The sequence below is a fragment of the Otolemur garnettii genome, unplaced genomic scaffold, assembly GCF_000181295.1.
Source record: "Otolemur garnettii isolate 467f Iridium unplaced genomic scaffold, OtoGar3 scaffold00010, whole genome shotgun sequence".
Classification (NCBI taxonomy): Eukaryota; Metazoa; Chordata; class Mammalia; order Primates; family Galagidae; genus Otolemur; species Otolemur garnettii.
This window is the reverse complement of record NW_003852405.1, coordinates 35,936,023-35,962,622: the sequence shown is the minus strand read 5'-3', so window position 1 is coordinate 35,962,622 and position 26,600 is coordinate 35,936,023. Positions and strand designations below refer to the sequence as shown.

The 26,600-nt window shown below is 46.9% G+C and overlaps 1 protein-coding gene across 2 annotated transcripts in view; it reads right to left on the bottom strand.

The window, feature by feature from the left end:
* The window catches only part of GNG12 (G protein subunit gamma 12), a 116,626-nt gene extending 90,394 nt beyond the window's left edge, over positions 1-26,232 (bottom strand). Inside the window, exon 1 of one of the 2 annotated variants that reach the window (XM_023509830.1) lies at positions 26,121-26,232. The gene's annotated coding sequence lies outside the window, so the exon portion shown is untranslated. The remainder of the gene's footprint in view (positions 1-26,120) is intronic. The other variant, XM_023509829.1, reaches the window with a different exon arrangement.
* Positions 26,233-26,600: the final 368 nt, after the last annotated feature.

Here is a 26,600-nt window from a genome sequence, read left to right as displayed (position 1 = left end):
CACATGGCACGAATTCCTGCTGGACCCCTGTCAACAGGACGGCACTTTCTCCAGCCCCTTCTCAAATAAAGACCAGTTAATCTTGTGCCTCCTTACCCCACTGCCCAACTAGAAAAGCCCCCACACTTTAGTGAGATAATTCCCAATTTTTTCTAGTATGAATAAGACTTTTTACCTTTAGAAATGAAAGGGTAACAAACTTCCTGGGCACTCAGGAGTTATACATTCAGTATTCATTGAAAAAATGTGAGCTGCTTATGAACTTTGTTCAGCTGGGACAGCTGATACAACTTTTATTTTTGAGACAGTCTCAAGCTGTCTCCCTGAGTAGAGTGCCGTGACATCGTAGCTCACAGCAACCTCAAACTCTTGGGCTCAAGCAAGTCTCTCACCTCAGCCTCCCAAGTAGCTGGGACTACAGGCACCCACCACAACACCTGGCTATTTTTTTGTTACAGTGCTCGTTGTTTTAATTGGCCCAGGCTGGGTTCAAAACCTGCCAGCCTTGGTGTATGTAGCTGGCACCCTACCCACGAGCTACACCTGACTCCAGTGTTTTTATCCTGAAAATGCATTTGAAAAATAGGTGAAGCCAGTTGGGCATGTAAAACGCTTAGATGTCACTACTCTGTCCTAACAGAAAGCTGAACTGAAAGTAAAAATAGATCAATGACTTTTCCTGGATCTCTCAGAAAGTGAGGTCACAGGGCAAACCACTGCCCCCAAACTGGTGGGACAGACAGGTGGATACAGAGAATCACAGTGTAAGAATAGCAATCGCTAGCAGAAAGCTCTAAGAAAACCAGTGTTGAGGCAGGAAAGTCAGACCTGTAGCTGACAAACTACTAGAGACTCAGTGTGGACACATCAGAGTTGAGAATCCAGGGGGACCCAGTTATGGGGAAGGGTCCCGTGTTTGAGATTCACCTCCAGTTCTACCAAGTCCCCCTCACAGCAATGTAGAAGAAAAATCCCCCCGTATTTCCAAGCAGGAGGAGGGGGCAGAAGGACTATCTTGAAACATACCAGAGCATCCTGCTCTTAACAAGGCCTGTCCTCAGTGAAACTATTTTCAAAGTCCAAAGTGCTGGCTCGGCGCCTATAGCTCAACCGGCTAAGGCGCCAGCCACGTACACCTAAGGTGGCGGGTTCGAATCCCCAGCCCGGACCCGCCAAAACAACAATGACGGCTGCAACCAAAAAATAGCCGGGCGTTGTGGCGGGCGCCTGTGGTCCCAGCTACTTGGGAGGCGGAGGCAGGAGACTCGCTTGAGCCCAGGAGTTGGAGGTTGCTGTGAGCTGTGATACCATGGCACTCTACCCAGGGGGACAGCTTGAGGCTCTGTCTCAAAAAAAAAAAAAAAACAAAGTCCAAAGTGCTGGGTTTTTATCAGAGTCTAATGTGTCTGGGGAAAGGTAATAATACCCCACTCCAACTGTACTGTCCAACATAAGGGAAGAAAAAATGCTAAGCAGCACCTGGACATCCATAGTCCAGGGCACAAGGTCAAGAGGCTGAGACCTGGTCACAGGACTACAAGCACCTCCCCCGCCCCCAGACCTAACTTCCACACTCAGCCCATTCACCTTGGTTCACCAACACCTTTCACCCGTTCAACACGGCTGCCTCTCAAAAAGTTCAAGGCACACTAAGACGAAAGCATAGTTTGAAAAGACTGAACAAGTATCAGAACCAGAGTCAGGTGTGACAGGGACACTGAATTATCAGACCAGAAATTTGAACGAACTAAGACACCAAGGGCTTTAATGGGAAAAGCAGACAACACACAAAAACAGGTGGAGATTCCTGAGAAAGAACTTGGAGAAAGAAGGGCCCTTGATGCACTCAGCAGGTTGGACAGAGCTGAGGAAAGAATCTCAGCTTGACCACACAGGAGAGACTTCCAAATCCAAAAAGCAAAGGGGAAAAGCCAGGAAACCCCAGCGTGCCTGAGGACTGTGTGACCACGACGAAAGTAACATGTGCAGTGGGTGTGTCAGAAAGTCAGACGGGATAGCAGGGCGTGTCAGAAAGTCAGAGGGGACAGCAGCACTACCGGGGTCAACAGTGACTGAACTCCAAGTTAGCAGGAGACACCAAACCAGGGGCAGGCAGCTCCAAGAACACCAAGCAGGACCAACGCCACGAGCAGATACCTGGACCTTCATTCAGATTTCAGAAAGTCAAAGATGCAGAAAAATCTTCGAAGACAATAAACATCTCATCTGTAGAAGACCAGAGAAGAGATTGGTTTCTACCAAGGCAGATGCCATTCAAGTAAGAGTGGAGTGAAATATTTAAAACGTGAAGAGAAAAAAACCCCACCAATCTACTATTCTGTAACCTGCAAAATTAGATACTTTGAAAGTGAAAGAAATAAATCAAAAAAGTTGAGGGAATCGGTTGCCAGTGGACCTGCCTTCCTAGAAATGTTAAAATTTCTTCAGAGAAAGAAAATACAGGTCAGAAACTCAGATCTCCACAGAGTGTCAAAGAAACATATATACATTTTAAGAAAAAAAATAATAAATCCTAGCACTCTGGGAGGCCAAGGAGCTAGGATCTCTTGAACTGAAGGGTTCAAGACCAGCCTAAGAGCGAGACCCATCTCTACTAAACAGAAAGAACTATCCAGGTGTTGTGGGCCCGTAGTCCCAGCTACGTAGGAGGCTGAGGCAGGAGCACTGCCTGAACCCATAAGTTTGAGGTTGCTGTGAGCCACAGCACTCTAACCAGGGTGACAAAGTGAGACTGTCTCCAAAAAAAGAAAGAAAGAAAGAAAGAAAGAAAGCCATAGAACTCGACAGCACCAATCAACTGGCTATGATTGACATTTCTGGACTTCAATAGCAGCAGAAGAGATATTCTTTTCATGTTCACATGGAAATTCAAGAGACATCACCAACTGGGCCACAAAAAAAAAAAACATCTTAAAAAGATTTGAAATCGTAACATATCTGTTCTCAGATAACAGAACTAGAAATAACAAAGATAACTGCAAAATCTCAAAAATCCTGGAGATTAAATAACACACTTAAAATCAGGGGTCTGATGGTGGTGCCTGTAGCCCAGTGGGTAGGGCCCTGGCCACATACACGGAGGCTGGTGGGTTCAAACCCAGCCCTGGCCTGCTAAAACAACAATGACAACCACAACAAAAAAACAGCTCGGTGTTGTGGCTGGTGCTTGTAGTCCCAGCTACTTAGTGGAGGCAAGAGAATTGCTTAAGCCCAAGAGTTTGAGGTTGCTGTGAGCTGTAATGCCAGGGTACTCTACCAGTGGTGACACAGTGAGACCCTGTCTCAAAAAGTAAATATAAATCAGGGGTCTGAGAAGAAATCCAGAGAAATTTTTAAATATTTTGAACTAAATGAAAATACAGTACAGCCTCCCATAGTTGACCACCTCCTTAAATTGACCTAATTTTCGTAGACTGAACATGCACCACATTCTCAGTGTAAGTCCATTAACCACCTCCGTATGTTTGGTACAGTCCCACGGACGGTCAACTCGGAGGCTTTACTGCACAATTTACTGGAAATTGTGGGATACAGCAAAAGCTTAGGGAGAAATTTATGGCATTGAATACACATACTAGAAAAGATCTAAAAATTAAGGTGAGCTTATACCTTCTGAAACTAGAAATTCAAGTTGAAGAAAAAAAAGAAAAGAAATTTAGATCATTAGAGAAATAAAAACAAAAGTTGTTTCTTTGAAAAGATCAATAAAATTAGTAAGCCCCTAAAAGGCTAACATACATACAAATTTATGTCCACAAATTTGATAACCTACAACATCCAAAGACCCAATCTGTCAAAACTCAAACAGATAATCCGGACAGGCCTATTTCTATTAATGAAATTGCATCAATTAATAAGTGTCCAAAATAGAAACGACAAGGCTCAGATAAGTTCAAGGGTGAATTCTTCTAAATATTTAAGGAAAAGGTTTTTACCAATTCTCTAGAATCTCTTTAAGACAGAGAAAGAACACTTCCTCATTCTAGGAGGCTAACGTGACTCTAAGACCAAACCCAGATGAAGATACTACAAGAAAACTTCATTTCTTGTGAATTAACATGAAAAAATCCTCAAAGAAATATTAACAAACTGAGCCCAACAATGTACAAAAAGAATTATGCACGGCTATCAAATGCGATTTCTCAGGTAAGCAAAGTTGGTTCAAACTTTGAGAATCAATTAATGGAATTCCATCCCATCTCAGGCTAAAAAATAATCATGATTATAAACAATAAAATGCAGAAAAACACTTGACAAAACCCAACACTCACAATAAAAAACTCTAAAACTAGAGGGGAACTTCAACTTGATGAAGTATTTCCGTAATAAACCTATAGCTATTATCGTATATAATAGTAACTTGAAGCTTTTCTGCTCTCGGATGAGGAATACAGCTAGGATGGCCCTTCACCACCACCCCTCTTTCTGGGACCTGAGACTATCCTAGGAAAGCAACACCACTGCTGCTCAACATCGTTCTACAAGTCCTAGCTAATGCAGTATAAAAGGAAATGAAACTTTGATCTCATGATCAGCTAAGTAGAAAATATAAAAAGACTTGAGCAATTTCTGGAATAAGCAATGATAGGAAGCTCATAGGATGCCAAGTTAATATGCAAAAGCCAACTGCTTTCCTGTCAGCAATAATGAAATAACATCTGTATGGAGAAAATTGCAAAATTCTGATAAAACAGATCAAAGAAAAACTAAAATGAACAGAGCGATATCCCATCTTGGCTCAGTATTGCCAAGATGTCAGTTCTTCCAAACTTGACCTAAGAGTCAATGCAATCACAATTAAAATACCAGCAGATTATTTTGTATATGTTAATAAACTGATTTTAAAGTTTATATGGAGAAGTAAAGAGACCCAGAATAACCAACTCAATACTGACAAAGCTGCTGACACTACCTGTCTTCAAGATTTCCTATACAGCTACCGGAATCAAGATAGATCGGCTTTGGCAAAAGGACAAATAGGCCAAGGGACCAGAACAGAGCCCAGGAACAGAACCACACAGATAGCTGATCTTTGACAAAGGCAGGACAATGGAGCAAAGAGTTTTCAAACAGTGCTGGTACTAGACGACCACCCCCCACCACTCACAACCTGCCCCCCCCAACGGAATCCAGACACAGACCTTATAACCTTCCCCAGAACTCAAAACTGATCATGAGCCTAAATGTGAAACAAATCTGTAAAACTCCTACAACATAACATCGGAGAAAACGAAGATGAACCTGGATATAGCAATGACTTTTTAGATGTGACACCAAAGCAATGATCCACAAAGGACAGAATTGACAAGCTGGACTCTGTTAAAATGGAAAACTTTGACGTTGTCTTTGGTGGGAAGAATGAGAAGCCACAGACTAGGAGAAAATATTTACCAAAGAGACTTCTGATAAAGGTCTATTATCCAGGCTCAGCGCCTATAGCTCAACCGGCTAAGGCGCCAGCCACGTACACCTAAGGTGGCAGGTTCGAATCCCCAGCCCGGACCCGCCCAACAACAATGACGGCTGCAACCAAAAAAATGCCGGGCGTTGTGGCGGGCGCCTGTAGTCCCAGCTACTTGGGAGGCGGAGGCAGGAGACTCGCTTGAGCCCAAGAGTTGGAGGTTGCTGTGAGCTGTAATGCCATGGCACTCTACCCAGGGGGACAGCTTGAGGCTCTGTCTCAAAAAAAAAGGTCTATTATCCAAAATATGTAACAAACTCTTAAAACGCAATAAGAAAATGCCTGATTAAAAAAATCGGCAAAAGACCTAAACAAATACTTCACCAAAAGATACCTTACCATACCACGAGATGGTAAACAAACACAAAAAGATGTTCAATGTCACATCATGAGGGACCTGCACAGTGACACGAGAACAAGACCCCACTACAACCTACTGGAAGCAAACCCGAGCACGGAGACGGAGACGCTAAATGCTGGCATGGACGTGAGTGCCGGGAGTGCTTACTCATTCACTGGCAGGAATGCAAAATGGTACACCCACTTTGGAAGACAGTTTGGAAGTTTCTTAACCCAGTGCTCAGTACCCACCACTGTTAAGAAACATACAACTTGGTATTTACCAAATGAATTAGAAAACAACTCCACACAAAAATGTACACATTTATAGCAGCTTTACTCATAAGTGCTCAAGCCCGGAAGCAACCAAAGTGTCCTTTAGCAGGTGAGTGGGTAAATAAACTATGATATATCCAGAGGTTGGAATAGTCTGTGCTAAAAAGCAAGGAGCTGAGGAATTCGGAGTTTGAGACTGTACTCTGCCATTTTCTCCCTTTGCAAGCAAAGTAATAAATTTCTCTTTCCTTCTCAACCTGCTTTGGTCCCATTTTCCTGATGTGGCTTTGGGTACAAGTGCTGAGCTTTGGTAACAGTCTGACGGCCCCGGCTGGGTCCATCAGCACCCCAGTGGAACGGTGCCCACAACAGGCAGGGACAGGCTCAGATCCAAGCCTGGGTGTGTGGGTCAGAGCAACATCCTTGAGGTGAGAGAAGGGACAAGCCAGCAGCCGCTGAGCCTGTGTGGCTCCGGAGAACTCCCTTCTCTCCCCTCACAATTAGACACAGGGCCCGCAACTTGAATTCACTTAAAATGGATTTGCAAAGTGTCTAGACGCCACCCCTTTCGCTGGGTAAATTCCTTAGTGTGCACACAAAGACCATTTGGAAGGGCAATTCCCATCTTTCTGCTGGTTTTATTTTGAGGCACTTTCAGAAGTCACAAGGTTGTGTGGAACTAGGGGAACCTGGTTTGAATTCAGCACTCATTGCTGGTGGCTATGAGGCCACCGCTGGGAAGGGTTTACCTTCCCGCCTTATAGGGCATCTGGGGCACCATCTGAGGTGCCACGTGGGGTGGCCTTTATGCTGTCTGGATTCCCATTTGTTTGATAGGCTCTGGCATTTCTGTGTTGAGGACCTCTGTATTATCTGTTACTTTTGTGTTTCATTGCAATGTAAGAAAGCTCCATCTCAAAGTCCCTTGGAAAAAACACTTTGGAAAGAGAATGGTGTTAGGCGTGGCTGTTAGATTGTGTTAGAATTCCCTATGCTGTTTGTGTTACAGCAGCCCAATTCACAGTCAAAGATGTAGAAACAACTCAAGTGCCCACCAGCATGAGTGGATTAATAAAGTATAGTATGTATCATGGAGTACTGCTCAGCCATAAAAATAAACGTCTATCGTGGGCCTTCTGTGACAACCTGGAGGGAACTGGAAACCATTCTAAGAGAAATATCACAAGAACATACTGTCAACCAAATTGGACCTAATCGATCAACAGAGGTACACAGATGGAAGTCCATCTCAGTGAGAATCAGGCTGGGGGCAGGAGATGGGTAAATTCGTCCACTGGGTACCATGCACGCTACCTGGTGAAGGGGCACACTTATAACTTCAACTCAATCTGTGCAAAGGCAAGGTTTATAAACAAGTATCCCCTAATATTCTGAAATTAGAAGAAATGAGCTATCAAAGGAATGAAAGGACACGGAGGAACCTTAAATGTTAATAAGCAAAAGAAGCCAATCTGAGAACTACATACTATGATCCCAACTATTTGACTTTCTACTGTGAAGGCAGTAGAAATGGTTTTTAGGGGCCAGAAGGGACAGAGGAACGAATGTGAATAGTCAGAATCAGATATTTAGAACAGGGACACTATTTTGTGTGACTCCACAATGGTGAATATATGCAGTCACACATCTGTCAAAACCCACAGAATGCCCAACACCAAGAACACATTCTTTTATTTTTTTTTGAGACAGAGCCTCAAGCTGTCCCCTTGGGTAGAGTGCCGTGGCATAGCTCACAGCAACCTCCAACTCCTGGGCTCAAGAGAGTCCCCTGCCTCCGCCTCCCAAGTTGCTGGGACCACAGGTGCCCACCACAACGCCTGGCTGGTTTTTTTTTGGTTGCAGCCATCATTGTTGTTTGGCAGGCCCAGGCTGGATTTGAACCCACCACCTTAGGTATAGGTGGCTGGCGTCTTAGCCACTTGAGCCACAGGCACCGAGCCCAAGAACACATTCTAATGTAAACTGCAGACTTTGGGTGAGATGCAGGGTCTATGTAGGTTCACTGTAACACATGGACCTCTGTGGACATGGGCAGTGGAGGTGGCTCTGAGTGTAGCGATGGTGGATACACAGAAATCCTCTGTACTATCTGCTTGATTCTGTTGTGAAGACAGACTTTGCTTCAAGTGAGACTGAAGTTTTCACACTTACCAGCACTTGGCATGCCACAGGTAGTTAATAACGTTTCTGTTTGCTAGTATCAATGGCTCGGTTCTACAGTGTGGTCCCTGGACGGGCAGCATCAGTGTCACCTGGGAACTTGTTACAAGCGCAAATTTTCAATCTGTCTCAACAGAGTCTGTGTCTGAGCAGACCTCCAGGTCATTCTGATGCTCACTGTAATTTGAGAACTACTTCAGACAGGCAACCCCTCAAGAAACAAAATTTAAGGAAAATTTTTAAAAATTGAAAACTACCCCAAAGGAGTTCTCAGCTTTTTTCCATTTACAAGTGGAAGAATCCTTTCTTTAAAAGGTATCTCACTCAGAATGAGAAGGCTGAACTGTGAAACACAAGTTAGAAGCAGCTGTGACTGGCGTGGGTCGGAGAGCCCACATGTACCTGGGGGGCCCATCTTGTCACCTTATTCCCTGCAACCATTCCCGAGGTCCTTCTGGGGCAGGGGCATGCTCTTTGGCATAGTTACAGATACAATTCCTGGCAGCACTATCAAAAAAATATGGAAGGACTCCACCCAACACTGATTGATCCACCCAACCATCATCACAAGGCCTACCACCATGAAGTGACTTCCCAGGGTTTCTGGGGGCACCCACAGCTAAGCCACTTCATGCTGGGTCACTCCCCAGGGCTACACTGCTGGCCCACGTGGCTGTCACACACAGGGCATACTTCTCAGCTGGGCAGAGATGGCAGGCTCACGATGCCTGCAGCCTCCCATATGGCAGGCTCCTGATGCCACCTGCCCTTCCCTCCACACTGCACCCTTCCCTCCACGCTGCACCTGTTGTCAAGTTAGAGCAGAAGACCAGTGCCCTTGTGCATCGTGGCTTCCTGCAGAAATCCAGTCACTGAATTCGCATGAAATAGCAAGCTTCGATTATAGTTCATGGGTCAACATAAGCAGCTCTGAATACTCACCATGAAGGGCTGCTGCTCCTCACAGCCACACTGGGGGGAGGCAACACCCCCGTTGCCAGGAGGGGCACTGAGGCACAGAAAGGTGAAGTAACTTGTTCAAAGTAGCACAGGTACCTGGGTCGCTACCTACGTGGAGACTGTTATAGTCCATTATTTCACTTCCAAGATACCATGGACAATGTCCTTTCTGACTGACCCAGGCAAAGTTTCCACCTGCTCAGCTTATCAGTGTTGCTGGAGGACCTGATTTGTTTCATTTTAAGTTTCTTGATTTGCATATCAAAACTTTCATAATGACTCTCATAAGCAAGTATCAGAGCTGGGATTTAAACCCTACTTCTGCTGTCCTTACCATCTCTTTTTAAATACTGACAATGCACATTTCTTGCCTTGAAAAGTATAAATTAAAATCATTAAATACAGAAACACAAGTAGAGGAAAAACCTATTTCCTTAGCATTTTAAAGACCTTCTAGATTTGTCCCTTAGCACCCTTCCAGACTCCCAAGGCCTGAGCCCTTCCTGTTTAGAAATTTTGGAGAACGCCAATCCTTTAATTTTGTCACTTCCCCAACATTTACTCTCAACTTCCTAGGCATTGTTTTCTGGTGAAATAGCCCAAGAGCCTGCACTCAGTAACAATCAACCAAAGGCCTATTAATGCTCAGCAGAGCTGTTCCTACCAAGGAGTCTTTATTTAACAAGGGCAGGTCAGAGTAATAAAAAGACAATGGAGCTGGGAACTGATAATCCTAGTCTTTGCAGCTGTTATGAGTCAGTGTAAGAATGACTTTGTATGAGCGACTGACTGCAGGCCTCTTTATAAACACGGTACCTGCCAGCAGACAGTTCCACTTTCTCTTCCCTGGAATTTCTGGCCTCGATGCTTTATAAGCTGTTATGTTTTATATGCATATGAGGACATCTGTGGATAAAATATAAGTCTCATAAAGGTATTAGGAAAAAGAACACTTGAGTTTTTTTTTTTTTAGTTCTAGGACTAGTATAGTCAAACAGCTTTGAATTCTGGCTCTGCTCCTCATGAGCTGTGCAGCCTTGGACAAGTTACTGAACCTCTCTGATTTGCTCTTCCTTCTGTAAAACAAACTATCTTTATACAGGGTTGTAATGCCTAGTCCAGAGTAGGCACACACGTTACTTCCCTCTTCTTCCCATAATTAAAGTTGTAAAAACTCCCCAAACCACCTTGCATTCAGAGATTTCATTTTTCATCTTAATTTGGTTTGTGACCACAGAAGTTCCCTTCAGGTGCCTCTGGGAAGTGTCACCATACCAAAGGCAGCTAGTCCTCAGGGGGAATGAGGAAATATACATGGACTGGAAATGCAAACAAAAGCGCTCTTAAAAGATACAACCCCCCGTATTTGCATCCAGTGAAATACAGCCACAAATCATTCCTGTGGACGTGAATTTTACAGGCTGCTCTCCCTCACACTTGTTCCCTTACCAAATCTGTTAAATGTAATGCTGCTAGATGTAAAATTAACCATTAAAGTCACTTCTAATCAAGAAGCCTACAAGTGTTTCAAAACCCATAATCCATATACAGCAAGGCTGGCTGTAAGGCTGACACCCCAGAATCCCCAGAATCAGCGTTCTTGAGAAAGCTGTCCACACAGTGTAACCTGCCAGGAGGGGTTCTCCCGGGACCCTGGGTACCTGGGCTCGCTAGGCCTGGAGTCACCGTGCTGCTCCCTGTGGGCTGTGTCCAAATGGGACAGGCAATGTTCTCCCTTCAAGGTCACCCCAAGACCTACCAACAATGCACTCAGACGTAGAAAGTTTTTTGGGGGGTGGGGTGCTGCACAGTGGTTACAGTGCCAGCCACATACACCAAAGCTGGCAGGTTTGAACCCTGCCTGGCCAGCCAAAATAATGACAACTGCAACAACAAAAAAATAGCCAGGCGTTGTGGCAGGTACCTGTAGTCCCAGCTACTTGGGAGGCTGAGGCCAGAGAATCACTTAAGCCTAAGAGTTGGAGGTTGCTGTGAGCTGTGACACTACAGCACTCTACTGAGGGCAACATAGTGAGACTGTCTCAAAAAAAAAAAAAAAAAAAACCCCACAAGTTTGGTTTTTTGAACAGATCAGACAGCTCAAAGGTAGAAAGAACTGCTTTAAGGGGGGCTCTGTGGGCCACAAGATTTGTGCTCAAAGCCCATTCCCAACCAGGCTCCATAGCCAGATGAGCAAAGTGAGCCAGGACCCTTGGGCCTGCTCAGCAGCCAGCCCTGCCACTCCCAGTGACAACCCTCCCACAGGAGAGGCCACAGCAGGGACAGGAAGGACACCTCCCACTGCCCCCACCCCAGCTATGCCCTGGGATCCCTGACCCTGATTTCACTGCCATTTTTTGAGAGGCTGCCAGGTCCTATTCTCCTGGAGAATTCTTTGTTCTTTTAAGAAAAGAAATGTATGCAGTCCTAAGTTCTAAGCTTTTCTCAAGTCAGAAGAGTTCAGGGTCAAGTCCTTAGCATGAATGCATCCCTTTGCCCCACCTATGACCCAACCTCCAGTGATTAGAGCCAGAGCAGACTCTGCTCTGAGCAGGGTGTAAAGGGCATCCCTCTCAAAGAGGAGGGAAGGGGCGTGTATCAAGATGTTTATGGGAGGGGCAGAAGCCAAACAGGGTCATTACCCCTTGGATACCTTCACAAGAGCTTCCCTGACTAAGCCCCAGACTGGGTTTTCTCCTCTCAGCCCACTCAGCCCTCCCCTCTCATTACAAGTTACGCTTAGGAGATGGTCCCCCCCACCCCATCCTCCTGCAGCCACCTCCTCCAGCTCAGGATGCTTGGGTCTCACCTGCACCCCAGACTTCCAGGTGGCCCCCACTGCTCAGGGCGTGACCCATAAATACCTGTGGGGCAGCGGCGGGTGAGAGGGCGGGGAGGGTGCGCCAGGCCTCGCAGGCCAGTTCCTGCTTACTCAGCTGTGCCCTCCTGGTACAAGCAGGTGAGTGATAAGAGGTCCCAACCTAGCCAGTGCCCAGACGGCCCCCCAGCCTGCTGGATTTGACCAGGCAGCACAAAAAACAGGAAAGCAGGAGGTATACAGCTCTGACTTTCACTGTTTGTTAGTTTCATGACCTTGGGCAAGAAATAGCTTTCCAGAAAGCACCTCACTCTGTCCTCATCCATGACTGTGTGACTAGAAGCCTCACAAAGCTTTTTTAAAAGTACAAAGTGCTCCAAATTAGATGGTTTTAATACCACACAAATCTTCTAGACATGGAGTATTCTAAGCATAGGACACTACCGGCCACTGACAACATATAGGAGGAAAAAAATGCCACTGAATTCAAGGGTATATTCTGGAGACACAAAAGTGGCAACAAGTGGTGTAATCCAACACGATTAGAGCGCTGGATGGATATGCCGGAAACCAGGCAAGGGGCACAAATGCACGTTCAGAGGAGGGAGAAGAACCAGGCGACAGCACAAGTAACATCAGGCACAAACACTGCTGCGGGCCTTTAGGCATCTGGTCTTTGTAAACACTTTACATACGTATACACAAGGACAGAGCACCCCAGAACCACCTTGTGAGGAAGGGAGGTACTGCCATCCCCCATCTTATAGATGAGGAATCTAAAGTTCAGAGACGCACACTCTAAGTCACGCGGCTGGAGAGTGGGAGAGCTGGACCTCCAGGGCTGGACCATAATCTTTCCGTACTCTGCACCGTAACTGTGACCTGCTCACCGCCTTGCCTCCACCGGGCACGCCCCTCCCATTCTTCCCACCTGTCTTCACTGGCACTGCCACTTCCCACATTGTCATTCTTTTATGTGCCTGTAACAAGTGCCTAGTAAACAAGTAGTGTTTAGTGTTTTCTTAATGGATGAAAAGAACAAAATTTTGAATCCTAGCATAAGACAAAAGCAGTTCACTCGATGGTGGGAAGGAAACTTTCTCAAGTAGAGGCAGTCCCTTGTTCATCCTTAGTTCCCCAGAGTTCTGTGACTGCAGGTGTTTATTAAAGGTAATGAACTACTCCAGCTACAGGAAACAGCATGAAGCACCCAGAGATTTACGACCACGCCGAGTCTGAGTAACCTGGCCAGTGTGAATCAGAGGGCATGTAGGAACTCAGAGGTGCTTCACAATTATTCACGGGAAACGCTGCTTTTAAGTTCTGGATTCATCATGAGCCAATAATTTTATAAGATACGGCAAAAATGGAACTGCTAAAAATTGAACAAAATGCAAGTCCAGTTCTTTATTAGATTCAGCAGATACACCACGGTCACTTTGTTACAGAAGTTACTAAGTGTGTCCCTTCAAGGTCTGCCCACATTGCAGCCTCCAGCACGGAGCTGCAGGGGGTGAGAGCCAGCGTGTTCACTGGGGGGAGCCAGGCCCCATTCTTGATGCCTCACACCTACTAACTCATTCAAGTTTCGACCTCAGAGTGGGTGCTCTACCGCCACCCTACTTTAGACACGGGGAAAACGAGTAGTTAGAAACATTTTCAAGAGCTGGGAAGCAGCACAGCCAGGCCTTAAACATGGGCAGTGTGAACCTTAATGCCCAGACTGATGCCTTCGGGAACAGTCACCACAACCTGTTGAGAGGTGGCGGTCTTTGAAGGTAATGCCATACGGTTAGGGGAGTTGGACGTCTGAACTAGGAGGGGCGTAGAGGGATGAGTTCCAGATGACTCCAGGTTTCAGAGCTTAGCAACCAGGCTAAATAGCAATGTCTTGAATTTAGAGAAGGCAGGAAGCAAAGCAGGTTTTGAGGGGAAGAAGAGATCAGTTTTCAATATTGCCTACCTGAATTTGGAGACTCTAAGTCAATCTACAGTTGTGCTGTGCGAAAATCCTGGAGACTGAGCTTAGTTTATTCAATTCTAATTGGGGTAATTCTAGTTACTGTTCTATCCCCAGTTCTGCTAAACCACTTCCCTCCTGTTCACTTTCCCCTTTGCCCTGGTTATATTTAGGATTGTTTAAAAGCAGGAGTTCCATAACCCTGAGCTTTCCTCACTTTGGAAACAGCACACAGTGCATACCCAGAGTCCACACTGCCTGCCCTCTACAGCTTATTGTGGACAAAGTATTTCTCTAGGAAGGCTTGTTTGCATTTTCAATAAATCCAAACTATGTGAGGCCCTGCTTCCTCCAAACCCTCCCCTTTCCTCCCCTTCACTTTTCTCTCCAAGCTCCTCAGAGCCTTCTGTGCCCGGCAACTGTTTCTAGCTTGAGGCCCCTGCATGGCTGCTCCCTCTACCCGGAATGCTCCCCAGATCTCACCTGCTGTCTCCTCACTTTCTACCTGGAATGCTCCCCCAGATCTCACCCAACTGTCTCCTCACTTTGTACCTGGAATGATCCCCCAGATCTCACCCAGCTGTCTCCTCCTCACTCAGCTTTCTACCTGGAATGCTCCCCCAGATCTCACCCAATTGTCTCCTCACTTTCTACCTGGACTGCTCCTCCAGATCTCACCTGCTGTCTCCTCCTCATGCAGCTTTCAGCTCAATGGCACTTCCAGAGTGGTCTTCCCTAGCCACGTCCAAGGCAGCCACACCCCGCCCCCAGCCACTTGTCACCACCTCCGTCCTCACTTCTCCACCTTCACAGCCCTCCCTATCTCAATAGACCTTATTCATGTGGTTTAGATCCAGAATTTTGTATCTTGTTCATAGCTGTGTCCCCATTAGGGTAGATAATCAGTAAGTAAATAAGAAAATCATTCTTTGTGCTATTAAGAACTGAAGAAACAGGACCTTTGTCCATAATGTGCTAAACTTTCTTTTTGCTAGAGACAGTCTCACATTATCACCCTGGGTAGAGTGCAGTGGCATCACACAACTCTTATTATATGGGGCTGGCACCCTACCCACTGAGACACAGATGCCACCCCAATGTGCTAAACTTCTGATTGCAAAGAAACATCTGAGCACCAGAGAAAGTTGATACTCAGCCCCATGGTGGGCTCTCCTGCTGCACTTTTCATGCAGGGTTGCAGGTCAGCAGCCCCGGACAGCAGAGTCAGATGCATCTGGGTTCAGAGCAGCACCCCCACTCACCGTAATCACAGGATGCAGCCACCCAGAACCCACTTCTTCACCTGCAGATGGAGCCCTACTTCCGATGGTGGTGACAAGGAGAAAGTGAGTGACAGTCCTAGCACATGCTGGGACGTAGCCGGCCCTCATAGCCACCACCACCAAATTTACTGCCAGGACACTGCCTTGAAAGGGTTTGATCAATGCATTTAACTGTACAGATAGTGCCAGTTAAGATCAAAGATTGGGGATTTAGGACCACTATGATCACAGTGTCAGTTATAGTCATGACAGTTAACCCCGGAGCACTTGCTGTCACCCCTCAGCATTTTACAGCAGCGGCACTTATGTTCCTAAGCCAAGATAGCATTCTGTCAGCACTCAGCACAGCCTGTTCACCTGTTTACATCCCTGGTAGTGGCAGAACTCTCCATGGCAGGCACAACGCCTGTAAGGATGGGGAACCTGTGGCCCCAACCTTTGGCCTTTTGACTAAATCCTCTTGAGATCTGTTCTGTGAAGTCTGCATTTGTTCCATCAAGTCTGGATTCAGTCAAAAGGCTGCACTCAAGGAGGCCACATGTGGCTCAGGGGCCACAGGGTCCCCACCCTGACACATGACTACATTATCTGACAAAAAGGACTTTACGTTATTCAATTAAGGTTATAAGCCTTAATATAGGAGTAACCTTATAGGTGGCCCCAGTCTAATCAACCTAACCAAATGAATCCTTAACAGCAGAGAATTTTCTCTGGCTAGAGGCAGAGAGATGAGACAGATTCCAAGCATGAGAAGGACTTGTCAGTCTGTTCCTGGCTCTGAGATGTAGGGTTCAAAGGTAAAGACCAGAGAGATCTGAGCACTGAGGGTGGCCTCTAGCTGAGAGATTACAAAGAAAGGTGTCCTCAGTGCTAGAACTACAGGGAACTTGGCTTTGACTCTGAATCTCAGTGAGCCCAGAAAGGGATTCTTCCCACAGCTACCCAATAAAAGCCCAGGGGCTGACACCTTGACTTCAGCCTCATAAAATCCAGGTGAGAAACCAGCCAAGCTTCTCCAACTTTCGACCTATGAGACTGAGATATTACATTTGTGTTGTATTACGCTACGAAATTTGTAGGAACTTGCCACAGCAGCCACAGAACCGACTCACAGCTGGTGTGCACACTAGTCTGCCAGTCCTTTCTCAGTGGCACACCTGGAACAGCACTTCTCATAAGCGGTGATGCCCTAGATTTGTTGAAATTTGGTGTTATTTCTGCTTTGCTGATGGGCAAACAGGATTTCAGTGATCAAATGATTTGTCCAAGAGATTCAGACCACAAACTCGAGCTCTCTATTACCATGCACACTGCCAGAGAGCTAGAGGGGAGAGGATCCTGCCCAAGGCCACGGATCTGCTAACACTTCTCCCAGGTCTGTGACGTGGGATCCCAATGCAGTTAACCATAAAGACCTAGCTGTGTCCAGAAATATTCACCCATTATGGGTCCAGAGCCCAAAGGTGCTAGGTTATCCTTCCAGGTACTGGGGACAGAATGAGACCATGACCCTATCCTTTTGGTGCTGATGCCATAGTCAGGGAGCAGACGCCTTAGTGAGGGAGAGTGATACTATCCCAACAGGGTGAGCTCAGTGCTAGAAAAATAAAAGGGATCCAGGGAGTTTTAAACTGACCTCTGCAAAATTCTGAACCTATATGTCCAGGAGCTGAGACGCAGAAGTGGGCCTGGAGGATAAGATGTGCTTTGGGGATCTTTCACGGGCCACTCGCTGCTAGTGCAGGAACTCTAGAGTTTGTTGCCATGTGTTAAGATGTAGACCACCTTTAGAGATTTATAAGAGGCAGTCCTGTATAAAAACAAAACCACAGTCATCTTTCCACCAAACCATAATTTCCTTTTTGGTGAAATTCAGTTTTTAAAAGATGGAAATTTTATATTCAAATAGTATCCTAACAGCTGGTTGAAAGAACACCTCAAAAAGATGCTTCTGTGCAACTCTTGGCCTATACCCTCAGCAGAACCCTGGCTCTGGTGCCTCCTTACGTTCTTCTTACCTTCCTTTCACCTTGGAAACAAAACAGACAGCTCTGATGGTGAGATCAAAGAGGCAACAGGAGCCGATGGGGGAGTAAACAGAAAAGCAGCATGCCAAACCTCTCAGGAGATGCATGTCAATGGAAAAGTCTAGAGTTAAGATTTTGTAGGAAATGCCATTGAAATGTATATATTCAATTTTTTCCTCTTGTTTAAGAGGGAGAAATTCTAGACTATATCATCATGGTTTGGAGAAGCAGCAGTTTAATAACACCATTGAGCCAAAAACTATTTATAATTCAGACATTAGCAACTGGCATAAAACCCCACTTTCCACTTCTCTTGATTTTGCACTGACAATTTGGCAGCCCGCTCTTCCCTGGGGCCCAGGAGAGCCATCACATTCTTCAGCCTGTATTTAAGAGATCCTGACAGAGATGCGGGAAGAAAGGTCAGTAGTGCCCACAGGAGTCTACCAGCCCACACAACAGGCAGGAACACACACACGGCCCCAAATTGCTAGCCACCTAACTCAATTAGAAAATTTAAACTATTTTGAAATGACCACTTCTCAAACAGATTAGGAAAAATAAAAAGCTGACACACTTGCTGGTGGGCCTATAAGGAATCAGACCACCCAATACGCTGACAACGAGAGGGCAAAAGGATTCAAGCCTTCCAGAGGGGAGTGGCAAGGCCTGTGGCTCAGCAGTCCCACTCCTGGGAGTCAATCTTGAGATATACCTTCCCAAAAGCAAGATGACGTACTACACCTTTATTCATCCAGCACTGGTTTTAAAAGCAAAAGTCTAGAAACAGCCCCATGCCCAGCAGCAAGGCAGTGAGGAGATAAACAGCCACACGATGGAGATCACACTGTCAGCAGGAGAGGCTGAGGTTGATCTCCAGGATACACAGCTAATTTAAAATAGCAAGGCCCAGACCATATATACACCAACTGCTATGAAAGGGACAAAATTAAATATTCTTGCTCATATTTACAAATCGCTGTGGGAAAGGCCTGAATGGGGACAGAATGAGAGCAAGGTTTTTCACTATTTACCTTTTTGTATGGTTGTGAGGGTTTTGGAAGACTAATTAGATGTATTTCATATTTTTAAGAAAAGAGGTTATATAAGCTATTTTTCTAGGAGTGAGAACAGAACAACAACAGTTTGGAAAAAAACAGTAAGGTAGTATTCCACCAGCTCTGAAGAAGGGGTCTGGAAAACCTGAGGCCATGCAGGCGAGTGCTCCCATGAAAAGCTCAGCCCACAGTTCAGCAGTAAGCGCAGAGCATGGGGAGTGGACTTCTGCCTGGTTTTATGTCAGCTGCTGGGTGTGGGTGGTGCTGAGTGCCCGAAACTTACTACAGCCAGAAGGAGTCAGAACTGTGGGTGAATGGGAAGCAGAGAGGCAAACACCAGGGTCACCTCCCCAGCAACACACCACGGGCAATTCTTTGTTCTCTGGGTTCAGACAGTAATGGCTGAAGCATGCTGCTTATCAAGTATTTATGTTTAAAAAAGGGCAAAGCATGTGCTAGAACAGTCTGCTTAATTCAACAGAGTAATGTTCCTGAGGAGGTGGGACTAGAATTTTGTAAAATCAAATCATACCGTAAATGCAACAGGTTGAGTTTGCTACTTAAGTTCTACAGGAAATTCTTATGAGGAATTGTCCTGTTAGCCTTGCTTAGGCAAACTAAATTTGTGTGAAGGCTGAATTCTGACCTATTAAATGCGAAAGGCATTCACGTTTCTGTACATGTTTTTCAGAAGGTATGGTATCTCCATAAGTCTGAAGGCCAAGGTCTAAAGTAGGAAGGAATTTCCTTATACTCAGAACCACAAAGGTGGCTGAGCGTATCTGCTATGCAGACACCTCCCAGGAAAGCAGCCAGGAGCCGCCCCTGACAGTCAACTTTCTAGAGGATCAATGTAAAAGAGAAAGCACTCAAGAAGTGTGGGCTGGCGCTCAGGACACAGACCAACTTTTAGTCATGGGTAGCTGTGGCAACAAGGCTCCCCTCTTAGCTTAAACTACAAGTCTTTTTCCAGAAGCAGCTGCTCATAGCTAAGTTCCAAAGGCAGGGCCGATAGCTGCTCGATAAACACCAATCCCTTTCCATCTTCCCAGGAGTCACTGTCGTTCCACCCCTGCATCAGGCAGACCACGTAAGGCCTGCAGGGCACCCCAGCATTTAAATGCTAAGCTAGTTGGTGGGTCAACTAACAGTGTCAACAGCACCCCAAATCCTGGTCACTACCTGCCACCTAAGGAAGTGAACTGAGAAAGGCCCACTAGGTGAGATGTACCTCTGAACATGTTTCCCAGCAAAGAAGATCAGTTGAACTTTTCTGATGAACACCAGTTCTTGGATCTCGCTGGCACACGATGCAGAGAACGTAGTTTCATGCCTTCATTCTACAGCCGTTTATTACACTTCTATGCGCCAGGCCCCGCCAGCTCACAGTATTTAGAGCACTACTGTAGCTGAAGGGGCTTTGAAGGCAGAGCTGCTGTTAGCCACGTTGTACCTCTGAGTTTAAAAAAGCCCGCTCACATACAACTGCCCCAGCATTGGAAAGCACCCCTTCTACAGAGGCAGTCCTGCCCCAGGAGGCACAGGGTTTTGAACAGATTCAAGCCCCACTTTTGCCTCCATGGCCAGGTACCCTTGTGCACTAGTATAAGGCAGCCCTGGCAAGACGTCACAATCTAGTCTTTCTGCTCTTGGCCAGACATCCAGCCCGCCTATGACATCTTACTTCAAAGGCCTGGCATGACCTTATACACCCACCTGAAGCCCAGCAGTCTAATCCACAAGCCACAGTCTAGTATTTCAAAAGGTTTCATTACTTTAGGGACAGTACAGGCACCTCGTCTATCAGCACCTTTGTAACTCGCCTGAGATTCTGGCAGAATAAACCTGGAGTACAGTTACCTCCGGGAGACCATCAGTCAGCCTCACAGCCCACGACTTTGATTCCTGCTCCCATCCTTAGGTTTAGCTCACATTGGGATTTAATGATTTACAGTCTGAGTCCTGAGGAATATCGTGCTTTTCTTCTGCAACGATCTCTCTCCAAAAAGCAGGCAAAATTTGGGATCACAAGCTTGGGATATGGGTCAGAGGGTTCCAGTGGTGGCTATGAGTTTAGTGTCCAGTAGTCAGGGACATCTTGGCTGGCAGCTTCCGCAGCTAAAGAAAAGCCTAACTATTCTATACCAGTGAAGCTAAGCATCCACCCCCAGTGGGCACAAGTCTACACATAGCCATTCCCCACATGCGGGACACAGAGCTGACAAGCGATCCAGACACCTTGCCACTGAGTATCTGCGATACCACCAACTCAGATTCAGCCAGAGCTTACTCTCCTCTCCTCCATCAACTCAAGGAGATTCTATGTCCATCCCACTACCTTAACTGAGAGGGAAATGGGAGCCTCTCCCGTAAGAGTGTACGGCCTTCTGACTCTGGCCCCAAACTCACCCACTCCTCTCGATGAACGTGGAAGTTACAGAAGATTCTTAGCAAGTGATTCATTGATAGACCAGAAAAGAGTTTTTAGCTACTAATGTTCTAATAGAAATGAAAGTATCAAGAGTCATGACAGTCTACAACACTCTGGTTTTGAATATATAGTAATCTTTGGAAACGAACTGTTAAAGATAAAAACCTTGCTTGTCACAGGATGGAAGCCAGGCACCAAGCTAAGCACTCCTCTGATTCCCCATGAAGACTGACATGATAAATGTTTGATGCCAGATTTTTTTTGGCCAGGGCTGGGTTTGAACCTACCACCTCCGGTATGTGGGGTTGGCACCCTACTCCTTTGCACCACAGGCACTGCCCTGATACTAGATTTTAAGACAGACTCCAGGATACATGGAACAATTTTAAGACAGACTCTGGGATACATGCAGATAGAAGTGGTGGAGGTCGCCTTCTGTCAAATCGCCTCCACTCTGCCCTGAATCCAAGCTGCCAGTTCACTGTTACTCCTGGGAGGAAGAGCAGGGTCAGGACATATTGGTGTGAACTGTTCTAGGACAGGCTTTGGCAGGTCAGTTCCTTCAAGCCCTGCTTTGAGAGACCAGAGATGAGAGGGGGACCACCCCACAGGTTACTGAGGGCCCCGGCCTGTGTTCATTTCAGGCCTGCTAGGTCTCACGGCCATTTAGGAAGCTTTGCTAAGGCTAAAAAGTGGTGAGCTCACAGCCAGGGAGGAGTCTCCTCAGAGATAGTCTCACTTAAGAGTTTCTCTTATTTATAGCCTTTACACCAAACTGCCTCCAGGAAACCCCCTTCACTCACCTCCAGATGGACACATGGATTCTCAGCAGAGCACTTTTTGCATGAGACCTGGCATCAGAATGACTCTGTATCAAATTCTGCTCTTGACCCCTGATGGAGGTTCAGGCCTTTAGGGAACCTCAGCTTCCTTGTCTGGGGTGCTATGAGGACTGTTAAGATCATACACATGGGAAGGGCTAAGAAGGGGCCCAGGATACAGATCAAAACGCAATCACACAGTTGTGCTGTAATTTATGGATTGGTACTCAGTCTAACCAGGGCGGTTCAATGTCTTCCCTGTCACCACCCTCCAGGTGCCTGGTACCCTGCACGTGTTACACAAGAACCACGGACCAGGTCTGTATAGATGCCGCTAACCATGGTGGTTTAGCAAGAGCCCCAGCTTCCCTACCAAGGTGAAGTAAGCTGAAGCAGTCAAAGGTTGTTACGGAGTCTCTCGTAACAGTTCCCAATGAAAAAAGGTTTTGGTATTTAAAGGCTGTTCAATTAGTGCCACAAAAGTTTTTTTCTGAAACAAAATCCTGTTTTTGTAGTCAAATAACTATTAACGCCATTCTATATGGTCATTGGTGAGAAGATGGGGGCACAGTAATTCCACCCCACATTTGTGCATATTTTCTTCTAGTTTTTTAAAATCCATGGTCTATGAACAATTTTAAGCTAGCTGAATTGTAACATACTAACTGTACATGCCATCTGTCCCCTTTCAAACTGTAGCAGACTTCATGCATTGCTGATTTTTAGTTTCTAATAAGGAAAATGGGTGAGATCCAGGAGAATTCAAACAAATACTGCAACCTGGTTCACATATAAACGACACAGTGATGACTGCCTAATCTTCTTATCTTTTAAAAGTCCTGCCAAACAGTCTTACAATTATCGAGCACTTTTAGATTTGATAGAAGTGTTAAAACTTTGTAGAGCTGTTTTCCTGTTATGAAAGTTAATGTTCAAAACAAAGAAAACAATCTCAATCTTAGTGTTAATATGTATTGAACACAGTGGCAGCGCCAGCCACACTGAGGCTGGGGGTTCAAATCCGGCCCAGGCCAGCTAAAACAATAACCGCAACAATGACAAAAAAAAAAAAAAAAAAAAAAAAAAAGCCAAGCATTGTGGTGGGCTCCTGGAGTCCCAGCTACTTGGGAGGCCGAGGCAAGAGAAATCACCTAAGCCCAAGAGAGTCTGAGGTTGCTGTGAGCCGTGATGCCACAGTACTCTACCGAGGGCAACAGTTTGAAACTCTGTCTCAAAAATACATATTTATTGAACAGAGACTCTAGGCACTGTTCTAAGTGTTCTACACAGATCAACTCCTTCACTCCTTACAATTCTTAACTGAAGCAATACAGGTTAAGTAGCTTGCCCACAGTCTATACACCTGGAACCATGAATCAGGAACCCACCACCTAGCCATCTGTCTCATCAGTAAAGTGAATCACCTGTGCCATGAGCCAATTCTACATCTACCCAATTCCGTGCACCTGATACGCATTAAAGAAAAAAGCTTAAAAGGGTTTGTTTTAAAGACAGAAGCATTTAAGATTTTGCAAATTTTAGCAAGTGATTCAATGATGCGATGATTCCCTGAATTAACTGAACACTCATTCTTACAAAAGTTTAAAAATAAGACTGACACAGTCACTCCTAACACTTTACAGCGTATCCGTTGGCCTTGGACATCAGTACATGAAAAAATAACCAGCTACCCTTGGGTCACATTTTTTCATCCTTTTAATTAAAAGTTGCACTTAGAGACAAACACTTTTATTCCCTACCCAGGGCTGACACACAACTATTTGAAATACGTTCTCTTTTAAAGATAATGAAATGTTTCTGGCTGGCTGTCAAAATTACTATGCAACTGTTCCTTTAGCACTGAAAGCATATTAAAACTATTAATCCTTTAATCGTAATTATACTGTTGTGGTAGAAACAGAATGCATACACAATTCACACACAAATCAGATACCTTCTTCAGAATTTAAAATTGATCTAGCATTTCCAGAAGGTTCTAAGCTACCACCTTGTAATTTATCCACTAGCCTGCTGCTTGAGCTAGGTAAGTAAAATATGAACGTTTTTAGTATTTACCGTGTTAGGTTCAGTCTAGGTGTCTTCCAAGGATTGTTTCATAAGAACTCTACAGACCACTGTTCTCCCCATTTCACAAACCTAAGAAACGCTAAATATTCTCATCCAAGTCTGCTTGACAAAGCAGACTCCAAACCACTCTTCCAAATTAGGGTTCATAAAAATATACCTAAGTTTAACCTAGATAAGTTGTGAAAGTTAAGCTGACATAAAACACCCCTCCAAAAAACACCCCACTTCATGAAATACCAACAATAAGTAACATTCTAACTTGTTTTTCCCTACTAGAGGGGGTTTTTCATTTTTTACATAAAAAGACTGATTTTTTACTAGCTAAAATCTCCAAGTTTTTTGATCACAAAGCCCTTTTGCTCTCAGAGAACGCAGTGGGGGAGGTTGTCAAGTTCTAAGAAACCAGAACACAACCCCCCAAATTCAATTGTTAGAGAAGTAGTTTTTCAAAGATTGGAGCGTTCCACATAAGGCTAAAAAGTTACCAAAACGTTCTGTTATGAAACAGACTCGCATGTTGATATACGTGTTTCTACACAATATAAATGCTTGTATGCCCTGCCAGGCTTTGACACCTAGATTACTTGGGTGTAAAAACAGCAAAAATAAGACTTTATTATTTGTAAAGTCTAAAGATGTCGTTTGTTCGGTTTTTGGACTTAACTAACACCAAAAAGCCCTGGTTTAACTATTAAAGAAGGCAAAGGAGCTTTTACTTACGTCTCTAAAATGTCTGATCACTTGAAAATTCTGTGCATGAGTAGCATATTAGTTTAGTGGAAAGGGGGCTTGTAAATGCAATTTTTTTTTAAAAAGCCACCTAGCTCCCTAACCTGAATGTGATCGTTCTGGCAGCAGTAAAATTCAGTCCCTTCTTCCAGACTGCCTGCCTTCCCGGTTCTCCTAGGTGAGGGCCGCGATCCTGCGATAATTCACTCGGAGCTGAGAGGCGCTGGCAGCGGTGCAGTCTGGTGACGAGCACTCCAGAAACAGAGCCAAGTCCGCTTTTAAAATAGAGAAGAGACACAGACCATGCCTCCGACAACATCCAAGAGATTCATTATAGACAGTCTATTCAGGCGAAGCTACAACCGCCCCAGGAAACATAAACCGTGTCGGCAGAGACAGCAGGGGGAGAGGAAGGAACTGATGTGAAGGAAGCGAGTCACGTGCGGTCTGTCCAGCGCCACCGGGCTCGCGAATTCCTAGGTCGTTCCCACCCGGGGCAGCCATTAACCGCGCCCGGGCGCGGGGCCTCCCGCCCAGCCCTGGGGTTTGGCTGTTCCTTCTCCATCCCCTGGTTGGTTCGACCACGCCAGAACAGAATGACCACAAGGTGAAGGTCTGGGGAGTTCCCTCGCTCAGATCCCCAGGTGTCCTAAGTTTCCCTCCACCGCGGTGGTTTAGCAAGAGCCCCGGCTTCCCCACACAAGTTCTGAGTGATCGAAGCCAAGTTTACAGGACACAGAGCGAAGGGATGGAGACGCTACAGCGTCTTCCAGTTAGCTTTAATTGATGAGCCTTCAAAGTAATAAAGACCTCGCCCCGACCACCGGATAGTTGCTTGGACAATGTAAGGGGGGAAAAAAACCTCGCAAGACTGCGTCTCGACCTCTCCTGTACCATCTGCAAATACAGTCGGGGAGCCTCCGGGTCACCGCCGGGGGTCCCCTGCGGATTTCCCTTCTGAATTCTCCCGCTCTGCGACCCGCTATTCTTCTCCAGACCCTAGAGCAGGCGTCCTCAAACTACGGCCCGCGGGCCACATGCAGCCCGCCTAGGATATTTATCCAGACCGCCGGGTGTTTTTGCCGCCGCTGCCTGTCCTGCTTAGCAGCCGACTCATTCCGGGGCCCGCAGTCCAGCCCGCCAACAGTCTGAGAACAGTGTACTGGCCCCCTGTTTAAAAAGTCTGAGGACCCCTGCAGGCTCCCAGGGTCGCAATCCCGCCCATTAGTATCAGGAAAGGAAGGGAGAAAGTCTGTCGGAAGAGGAGGCGCGGAGTGCCGGGCGCCCCCCGCCGCCAGTCCTCCTCCGAAGCTTGCAGGCACCACCGGTAGGGGATGGACGCTGGGGACGCCGGGGTCGCCCACCCCACTTGGGATGCAGGGTCGCGGACTAGGAAACCGGCAGCCCTCCCAGCCCCAGCTCCCCAGCCCGACTTCCCGCGCCCTCGGGCCGCCGCCCGTCGAGGCGTCCCCAGCCCTCCCCTCCACCCTCTCTCCAGCGCCCAAGCCCGGACCAGTCCCGCCCTCCCGGACACTCTTCCCTCCTTCCTTCCTGCCTCCGTTCCCTCCCTTCGTCTCGCTTCCCAGCGCCTGGGAATCGCAGGCGGCCCCAACCTCACTAGCCGCCGCCTGGCGCCGCGTCCCTGGCCCCGCGGGGACCCTGCTCACCCCCGGCGCCCGCAGCTCGGCGCTCACCCGCCGCCGGTGTGCTGTCCCCGCTGCCGCCGCCGGGGACTCGGTCTCCAAGGGCTCCTGGAGACGGCGCCGACCTCGTCTCCTCCTCCTCCCGCAGCTGCGGCTCCGGCTCCGCCTCGCAGAGTGGGCGGGGCGGGCGGCCCGACGGGCGGGCGGCGGCCCCGGCGCAGCGGCCTCGGCTCCCTGCCCGCCCCGGCTGAGCGCGCTCCGCCCGCGTCCCGGCCAGAGACGGGAGGGGCCGGGCAGGCGAAGCGCGGAGAACGTCTGGCGGCGCCCCCTACCCAAACTCTTGCCAGGGGGGCGAGGATCAGAGGTCAAGGCTCCGGGCGCCACCGCCCCTCCTCCCCACGAGTCCTCGCGTGTGAGCGCCGCCGGCCCCTGCGCCCCGTCCCCGGGGCCTCTGAGACCAGGGCTGCCAAACCCTACACAAGTTCGGCTCCGCTCCAGCAGTTT